The sequence below is a fragment of the Danio rerio genome, chromosome 8 (assembly GCF_049306965.1).
Source record: "Danio rerio strain Tuebingen ecotype United States chromosome 8, GRCz12tu, whole genome shotgun sequence".
Taxonomy (NCBI): domain Eukaryota; kingdom Metazoa; phylum Chordata; class Actinopteri; order Cypriniformes; family Danionidae; genus Danio; species Danio rerio.
The window spans coordinates 7,567,008-7,576,271 of NC_133183.1; the positions used below are offsets into that span (position 1 = coordinate 7,567,008).

A 9,264-nucleotide genomic window follows, 5' to 3' on the forward strand; every position below is an offset into this window, starting at 1 on the left:
TTAATATTTTTAGTTTTACTGATATATTGTTATTTTTATTAATCTATTTTTTTACATTTCTTTTCTTTATTTCTATATTATATTTTATGTTCATATTTGTTTGCACTACTGCCCTTTTTGCACTGTCTTGTCTGTACGCAGCGACGCTGCACTGCTTTGGCAATACGAATGTACAGTTATTTGTCATGCCAATAAAGCACCTAAAATGTGAAATGTGAAATGTGAGAGAGAGAGAGAGAGAGAGGCTGTTTCTCAATATGCGTTCTTCAGCGGTCTTGCGTCCTCGTGTTCTCGTGCAACGTCATCATCAGCTGCCTACGTTCAGTTCTAATACTCAAGACCGCAAGTACGGAGGACGCGTGAAACTTCCCGGATGTGATCTTGATATCGAGGACGCACCGATGCAGACTTGAGCACCGAACTCGCTCTGGAAGTCCCAGAAGTCATTGCGACTGGAGGTGGGAAGCGCAGCATTTTATTTAGATTTATTATTAAAGTTCAGAGATATCATTTATTTACTTCAGGAGTTTCCCTAAATGAAACGGTGAAAGTAAAAATTAACATGAATATCTGAATAAAGGATTAAACACATTAAGGGTGTTTGTTTGCTGAAAATCGTATTAAAATTTGTTTTATTTATATTGTGCAGAGTATATTTATAATGTTTTTATGCAAAGTATATATTTTAAAAAGGGGGACATCAATAAATCGTTGTATGAGTGCAGTAATGTTAAAATAATTTCCATTTAAAACACGTGAAGGTCATGTGACCATCAGGAAGAACGCAGCATCCCAATTCTCAAAGGACGCGTTCTCTGCCCTCGCGGTCTCCTGAGTTCGTTCTTCCAAGGACACCTGGCAAGACCGCTCTCCACAAGAACGCAAGTCCATTCTCTGCGTTCTTGGAATTGAGAAACAGCCAGAGAGAGGAGGGGGGATGGGTAGGGAAATGTCCTCAAGCCGAGATTCAAACTATAGGGAAGCCCTGACGTGCTAGTGTATCATATGTTGGCGTGCCAACCAATAGGCTATTGTGCCAATGTAAGCAGAAGTCAATTAATTATTTTTCAGTATTTAGCCTGACATGTTTATGTTCCAAAACATTTCAAACATTTATTCATTTGTCTCTATTTCAGCAGTTGGAACAGCAGAATTAACCGCCAACTATTCCAGCATACGTTTTTTTACACAACAGATACCTATCAGCTGCAACCCATTACTGGGAAACATCCTTACATACTCATACACGCACAAATACACTATGGCTATTGTAATTCATCCAATACAATCTCACAGCAATTCGAAACTTTTTCATTTAGTGGCTAATTCGTACGAAATCGTACAATCTAATTCTTAATCTAATTCTAATTCTTAACTCTTCTCTAATTTTAGTACGATTTGCTCGTCCCCCAATGACGATTGGTTTTAGGGGTGGGGTAAGGTGCCATGCCTCCTTTTTAAAATCATACAATTTCATACGACTGAACTCGTATGAATTGGTACGTATTAGCCACTAAACTGCTAAAACGTAAAATACTTACGTTTTCTCTTGAGATCAGGCTGAACCAATTCACCTATAGTGCATGGCTTTGGACTGTGGGGGAAACTGGAGCGCCTGGAGAAAACCCACGCCAACACGGGGAGAACATGCAAACACACAGAAATGCCCACTGGCCCAGCCGGGACTCAAACTAGCAATCCTCTTGCTTTTAGGCGACAGTGCTAACCACTAAGCCACCGTGCCGCCTGTTTACCCAGAAATTTAAAAATAATTTATTTTAGAGCAGTGATCACTAAACCGTGAAACCGCGATATTTTTATCCAGGGTTATCATACCGTCAGAATCATACCGTCCGGCCCATGCCTAGTTACAAATGAGTGAAATGACCAAGGTCACTGTCACGACCAGCAGGTTGTAGCACACAGAGGGATTCTTCAGTCTAATATTAGCAAGTCTGAGTGGCCTTATTAGTGTTAGGAAGCTTCACACAGGTCTGGAAGAAGTCCTGCCTCCTCTTTATTAACCTGTGGACGGCGAGCAGAAATGAGGCAGAACAGACGTGAGGTGAGAGTGAGATTCTGTCGCTCTGGTAATTGCGGACGGCCCTTGATTAATGATTTTGCATGGACGCGAGTTGGAATTAGAGCTCCTTGGCAAAAAGAAGACTGTTAAATTAGCTGAACTCACACTCTGCCTCATTATTATCCATCCAGCTACAGAACGATATTCTGTGCAATGAACACAAAGAAAAAAGAAAATGGCATAATGATTTTGTTGGGAAATGTTAGCATCATTAGTTCTCAGTCTCTGTTCGACTCAGGGTTCGTCCCCTTGAAGTCACTGACCAAATACGCGCTGCTGTGCCAATGTTGACTCGCTTTCCTCTGTGATCTTTGGCTCTGATTATTCTAGGTGAACGTCCGGTTGGGTTCTGCCTCCTCATTTTGGCTTTAGTCTCTGATCTTTTGATATGAGGAGGCTTTCATCTTTTTGGGCTTTAATGGACTAACTATACGGCTGATGTGTTGAAGACTTGATGCGTTCGCTTTATCAGTAAAGTCAAAGGGGGGTTATTAAAGGTTCTTAAGGCATAAGTGCTTTTTTTTTTTGCGCAAAATACACTTCAGTATAATTATATATTCACAGACAAAAACAGCACAGAGCAGATATCTTGCAGACTTCATAACTCTGAGGAGATAATGGACTAATTAATTGTCCTTCAGTTAGACTAATGGCATCTCACAGCAATTCGTAACTTTTCGATTTAGTGATCTATGATCTAATTCATACATTAAGACAATTTGCTTATCCCCCAATGACGCTTGGATTTAGTTTAGTGCCACGCCTCCTTTTAAAAAAAATCATACATGTTTGTAGTTTCTTTGAAATTGCATAAGTTAGCCACTAAACTGACAAAACGGTAAATAGTTGTTGCAAAATAGATATTGCAAAATATTTGATAAATTATTTTTTGATATTTTTAACAATACATTTAAGAATACTAGCCAGTTGAACTCTGCGGACCCGGGTCCCAGACGTCATCGACTTTCGCTGTAAGATTTAAAGGGCTAGCATTGCACCAGACCCTCGTAAGTAGTTTTGTTTGAAAGTGTAGAATCTATATTTTATGCACATATTCATGACTTTGGTTTTTATTCTACTGTACAAAAGTTATTTACACTTAAATTCACCATATTTTGGATGGTTCATTTTTATATGGTTCAAATGTGACACATGTACAAGTTATAGCTCAAATGAAAGCTCTTGCCGGTGCTCCATAGGGTTCTAGCATTCTTTTTACTGAATTGTATTCACATATCAAACAGTTGCCGAATGAATCGCGATGTTTCCATGGTGCAGAAGTGAAAACAATACATTTATGATCATTAAGCAGCCCCAGATAGCACAGACAGCTGTCATCTCTTACCTTATGCTCTCCTCTGTTTTTGAGGTGATGTGCATAAGTAATCCTTTCATAAGTCTGACGTGGTCCAAACATTGTGAATTATGTTTGATCAAACAAAAGAATAGTGAAATATGAAAACAATGACCAACCCCTGTGGCTTGTACAGCACCTCTCATCAGTTGGAGTACAATATCTTTTGCATAGATTATGGTAGAGACATTTTTCTTTTTTCCTATGATTACAGACATGTGTAGGAACCACCAACATTAATTACAGCTTCCTAGACCACACAGAACATAAAGGTACACTTCCAAATTTGAGTTTATATAAAAAAAATACAAAAAGTGCCTCTTTTTTTTAGGTGTTTCTTATAACACAGACAACATATACAGATATTTTAAACACTTTCAATAGTGTTTAATGAAAATTCAAAGGGTTTTATTTAAAATGATACCAAATTTTTACATTTACACCTGTGCAAGTGGATTTAGGAAGCTTTTTAGGAAGCAAAATCCAGGCGGAAATCCCAAAATAGCAGCAGAGTTTAACTGGCTAGGCTTATTTTTGTTATTTAATCACTTTATTTTAATTTATGAACATTGAGGTAAACAGTTTTAATGGTCAAAAACAAAAATATTTAAACAAACTATCTGATCTCTTTATAATAAATGAACGTAAGCATTAACAAGACTCTTAAACTTGACAGATAAAATGTTGCAGATTGTGTGCAATGGTAAAGGTGTAAATGCTTATTCAAAGCAAACTTTAAGGTAGATCAGCATCTGTAAGGTGTCAATAATAATGATACAGTAAACTTTAAACTCTGTGAACAAAACTAATTATGATAATCAAAACTGAGCTTTCAAGTAAAGGAACTAACCATCATTATTCAAGTACATACTGCAACATTACAAATTGAGAAGTTGAATGACTTCTTTACCCCCTATGCTAAAAAAAAAAAAAACTTTCAGATGGGGAGCTAGTGGCTGGGATGCACCACAAAAGAAACCAAAAAGCCACTCTGGTGACATCCATTTTCATCCTTACCTCCATCTCCTCACTGCTATACAGTACTCATTTTCACATGTGCTTTTACTCTGACCTTAAGTCACAAGCATGAGCATGTGGTTTTCTTCTCCATTGTGCTTTGTGCTAGTACTCTAATGGCGTGTCTTGTAACTAGGTGACCATCAATCGTTTTATTAAGTGGATGACAAACAGACAAACCATTGCTGCAGCTCCGATGCAAGTTTATGGAGAAAAGTAAAAAGTGCTGCAGTGTTTGGGTGCGCTTTGTTCGTCTCAGGTATTTAGTCTACCATTAATACTGAAATGTGTATATTCCATACAAAGTGTGTAGCAGATTGGTTAGTTTTACTTGCATGAATCGCGGTGAGCTCACAGCATTCGGAAAAGTTTCGATGTTTTTCAACTAGGTGCGCCTAGAAAATGTGCCCGTGTCATTTGGAAATGACACTTACCCTAAGCTTATTGACAATTCTTCCAAGGCTCAGCAGCCACATTTTATTAAATCTACAGCCTTCCTGCCAAAATTTCAAACCAGATTTCAGTTTTTGCAGTGTAGTTACTGTACAGGTACTGTACAGGATATGTGATGAAGCAAATGTGGAAAACTGCTCTGATCACAAGTACAGTGAAGGCGCTGTTGAACTGTTTTTGAAGCATCAGCAGGGAAATGATGGTCTTTTTCACAGCAGAAACATTTTAATTGGTCTGTTTGCACAACAACAAAAAACAAAACAAACAAAAAAACGTCCATGTGCCTTCATCCATCATTTACACACACACACACACACACACACACACACACACACACACACACACACACACACACACACACACAACCACACACACAACCACACACACACACACACACACACACACACACACACACACACACACCTGTTTACATAGTTTTTTTCTAACTAAAAAATAAATATTTTACAAATAGAATCACTTGAAGTGATTATTATGATAGCATCTAGTTATTTATGTCATACATTTATCTTTTACAGAAATCCTCTATGAAAATATGCAGAATAAATGAAACAAATCAGCATCCAAGTTTGCACAAAAAAAGATAACTAATGAATTGTGACTACCATTTTGCTATCAAAACATTTTGTAATGTAATGTGTTATTTAGCGCATTTATTGTTTATGGCCATACACCCAAAGTGCTTCAGAATCATGAGAGGGGTTCCTTCACACCACCACCAGTGTGCAGCATCCACATGGGCGATGCGACGGCAGCCATAGGACAACGGTGCCAGTGCGCTCACCACACACCAGCTGTTGGGGGAGTGGAGGGACAGTATTATGAACAGTATTAAAAGTAAATACATAATCTGAGATTTGCAAAAACCTTTAATGTGAACTTCAGATGTCCACTAATAATAAAGGACGTTATTATGTAGAAATAAATGTAAATTGGTTTGCTAAATTTCCAAAATAGATAACCAACAGGAAACCAAATCCATGCTTCACAATAAACAAAAAGAATATTCACTCAGTGGGAAAAAGGAGAAAAAAAGTGCCATCTATCTGATGTCATTTAAACAACATGATACTTTTGAGCCTCTTTACAACATAGTTAACTTTTTAGTAAACAAACATCCATGCTCCTCATATTTTGGCTGTAATTGTTATTTATCTGTGAAAAATTCAACAACGAAATAAATCATCAATACTAAATGTAAGACTGCAATACGCTATGTCTTTTTGTCTAAACTAAATATAATTGCAAGTTTTAAACGTATGTAAGGGATTATCATCATCATCATCATTATTATTAATAATATTATATGAATATTGCAGGTTACATTGGCTCATTAATTAACAACTCATTCTTCTGTCTAATGATTAATGGCATTAAGACAGAAATACTCATTAGATCTGATTTGTGCACAAACAAACATGCGTCTTCACTAACACCTCACAAACACATCAGAAGCCTAACGTTGTCATTTCCACAATGTAGTTGGCTAATGTAGAAAGTCATAAAATGAAAGATCTTCATCACATTGTCTTGTTTTGACAGAATATAAACCCTGGTACAAAACAATATGACAAATGACAAGCTGAGCTTGAAAACAACACTGTTTTTTTCAATCCAGCCAACTAACGCTACCAATCCTTTTAGATGTCAGTCTTGCAATTTCAACAAAACCTCATCAGTGTCATCCAGCCAGATAATGTTACCTCAAAAACACATCAAAACCAGCAGAATTCAGCAGAAAATTGCAAAACAACAGTCAGAGGAAAATAAATGCGAAGTTTGCAAGACATAAAACTGCAAGGCAAAATATGATGATTCATAAATTCAACACTAGGAGGAAAGCATCAGCACTGCTAAAATGTTCAACGATGAAAAATCAATTCATGTGATATAGAAAATATTGACTCAACATATTAAGGTTAAGTTGGTTTTATATTCACACATTCAGACTTTTTCCTTAATATTATAATTTCACAAATATGTTGTTTGCATATTCTAAATAGTAAAGTCATATTAGCCTGTGATTTCAGAGCGAATATTCAAAGTGCCATGGTAAACATCATAGGAAGCATGTTAAAAGTTGTCAATGTACAAATGTGCGAATACAAAACCAACTTTACCCCAATACTAAAAGGAAAAAAAAACAACAACAAAAAAAAAAACAAATAACAATCAAAACTGTGTAGCCAGCCAGGTAGCTTGCAACCATTCACAAATAAGGTAGCAAAGCAAATTATATTAAATATTTTGTGTGGTTTTTAATCACCTTAGATTTGCATGTATTCGTTTTAAACTAATTTTAGGCTGCAAGGTAAATTTGTGTGATTCGATTTAGCCAGCTAACCAACTAATTGTTAGGAAAGGACACAATCCTTAAAGTTGAATAAATCATGACTTACTTGAATCTGTTGTAATCTACATTTTATTGTATTGTCATATTATTTAATTATTTGATTTTCTTTACAAAAAAAAGGTTTACAAAAAAATTCAGGTACTGTAATGACTACAGGTGAGAAAATGCTGTGAGACAAAGCCAGCCAATCAGAATTAGCTCCTCGCATCTGATTGGCAGAAAGAATGCACCTCATGGGTCAAGTTTTACTGATTATGGGCCAGTTAGCCTTTTTATAGCATCATTAAAATGTAATATTCCAGTTTAATATATTCCAATATGTTTTTCCAGTTACAATATTCTCCAAAATGCAAAAGTCAAGTTTTTTTAATATGACAAATGACAAACTGAGGTTGAAAAATCTTTTTTTCAATCCACGCCAACTAATATTACCAATCCCTTCACACGTCAGCCTTGCAATTTCAACAAAACCTCATCAGTGTCATCCAGCCAGACAATGTTACCTCAAGAACACATCAAAACCAGCAGAATTCAGCAGAAAATTGCGAAACGATAGTCAGAGGAAAACAAATGCAAAGTTTGCAAGGAATAAAACTGCAAGGCAAAATATGATGATTCATAAATTCAATAACACTGGGAGGAAAGCATCAGCAATGCCAAAATGTTCACACAATGACAAATCAATTCATATGATACAGAAATATTGACTCAATATATTGAGGTAAAGTTGGTTTTATATTCACACATGCAGACTTTTTCCTTAATAAAATAATTTCGGAAAAGTGTTCCTTGCAAATTCTAAATAGGGAAATCATATTATCAGCCAATGATTATCAAAGTACAACATTGTTTACAGACAGTTAAATAGTGCTAATGTTGTTTTAAAGTACTACTTGCATGTGATTTCAGACCGAATATTCAATGTACCATGGCAAACAATATAAGGAGGATGTTAAAAGTTGTTACTGAACAAATGTTTGAATACAAAACCAACTTTACCTCATTATTACAAAGAAAATCAATCAACAAATAACAAACAAATCTGTGTAGCTAGCCAGCTAACTTTAGCTTGTAAACATTTAAAGTAAGATAGCTAGACATATAATATTAAATAACTATACTACGTATAGTTTTTAATCAACTTAGAATTGCATCTATTCATTTTAAATTCAATTTAGGTGGCATGGTAAATCGTGTAATTTGATTTAGCTGGCTAACTAATTAGCTTGCTAACCACATGTTAAGAAAGAGCAAGGACACAATTCTAAAAGTTAACAAATAGATAATGACTTACTTGATTCTGTGGTCTGGTGTAGTTCACATTTTGTTGTATTGTTTGATCATTTAATAATCCGTTTTTCTTCACAAAGAAAAAGTTCATGTCAGGTAATGACTGCAGGTGAGATGTGCATGTGAGAATGCTGTGAGACAAGGCCAACCAACCAGATCTAGCTCCTCGGCTCTGATTGGCTGAATGAATGCTACTCAAGGGTCAACTTTTACTGATTAGTATAGCCCAGTTGGCATGTTTATAATATTATTAAAATATAATATTCCAGTGTAACATAATGTTCCAATATTTCCAGTGCTATATATTTAATTATGTATGTGGTCATTGGCATATTTTTATTTAAATAAACATTTATATTATTTTTTATTATTAGTATTATTTATTTATATTAGTAGACTTACAAGTATTTATTCATTTAGCAATATTTCTTTATATGGTATATAGCAATACTTGATAATTTAATAACTGAATGTTATGTTATGAATGAATGTTATTAACTCTTTATTTTTATATTTGGCTTATAATTTTATGATTTATTTTTACCATTACTCACTTTTCTTCACCAACTTATTTATACCCATTTACTAATATTTGTTTTATTAATATTGTTTAATAAAATACCTTATTAGTAGGCCTATTTTTTCTGCAAAACTAAGAGTATTATTCTATTTATGTTTCAAAATATCAAAAATCGG

The 9,264-nt window shown here is 35.2% G+C and overlaps 1 protein-coding gene across 3 annotated transcripts in view; it reads right to left on the minus strand.

The window, feature by feature from the left end:
- The window catches only part of LOC100333709 (leucine-rich repeat transmembrane neuronal protein 4), a 470,001-nt gene extending 461,251 nt beyond the window's left edge, over positions 1 to 8,750 (minus strand). For all 3 annotated transcript variants that reach the window (XR_662282.5, XM_073910049.1, XM_073910047.1), the window contains exon 1: positions 8,573 to 8,750. The gene's annotated coding sequence lies outside the window, so the exon portion shown is untranslated. The remainder of the gene's footprint in view (positions 1 to 8,572) is intronic.
- Positions 8,751 to 9,264: the final 514 nt, after the last annotated feature.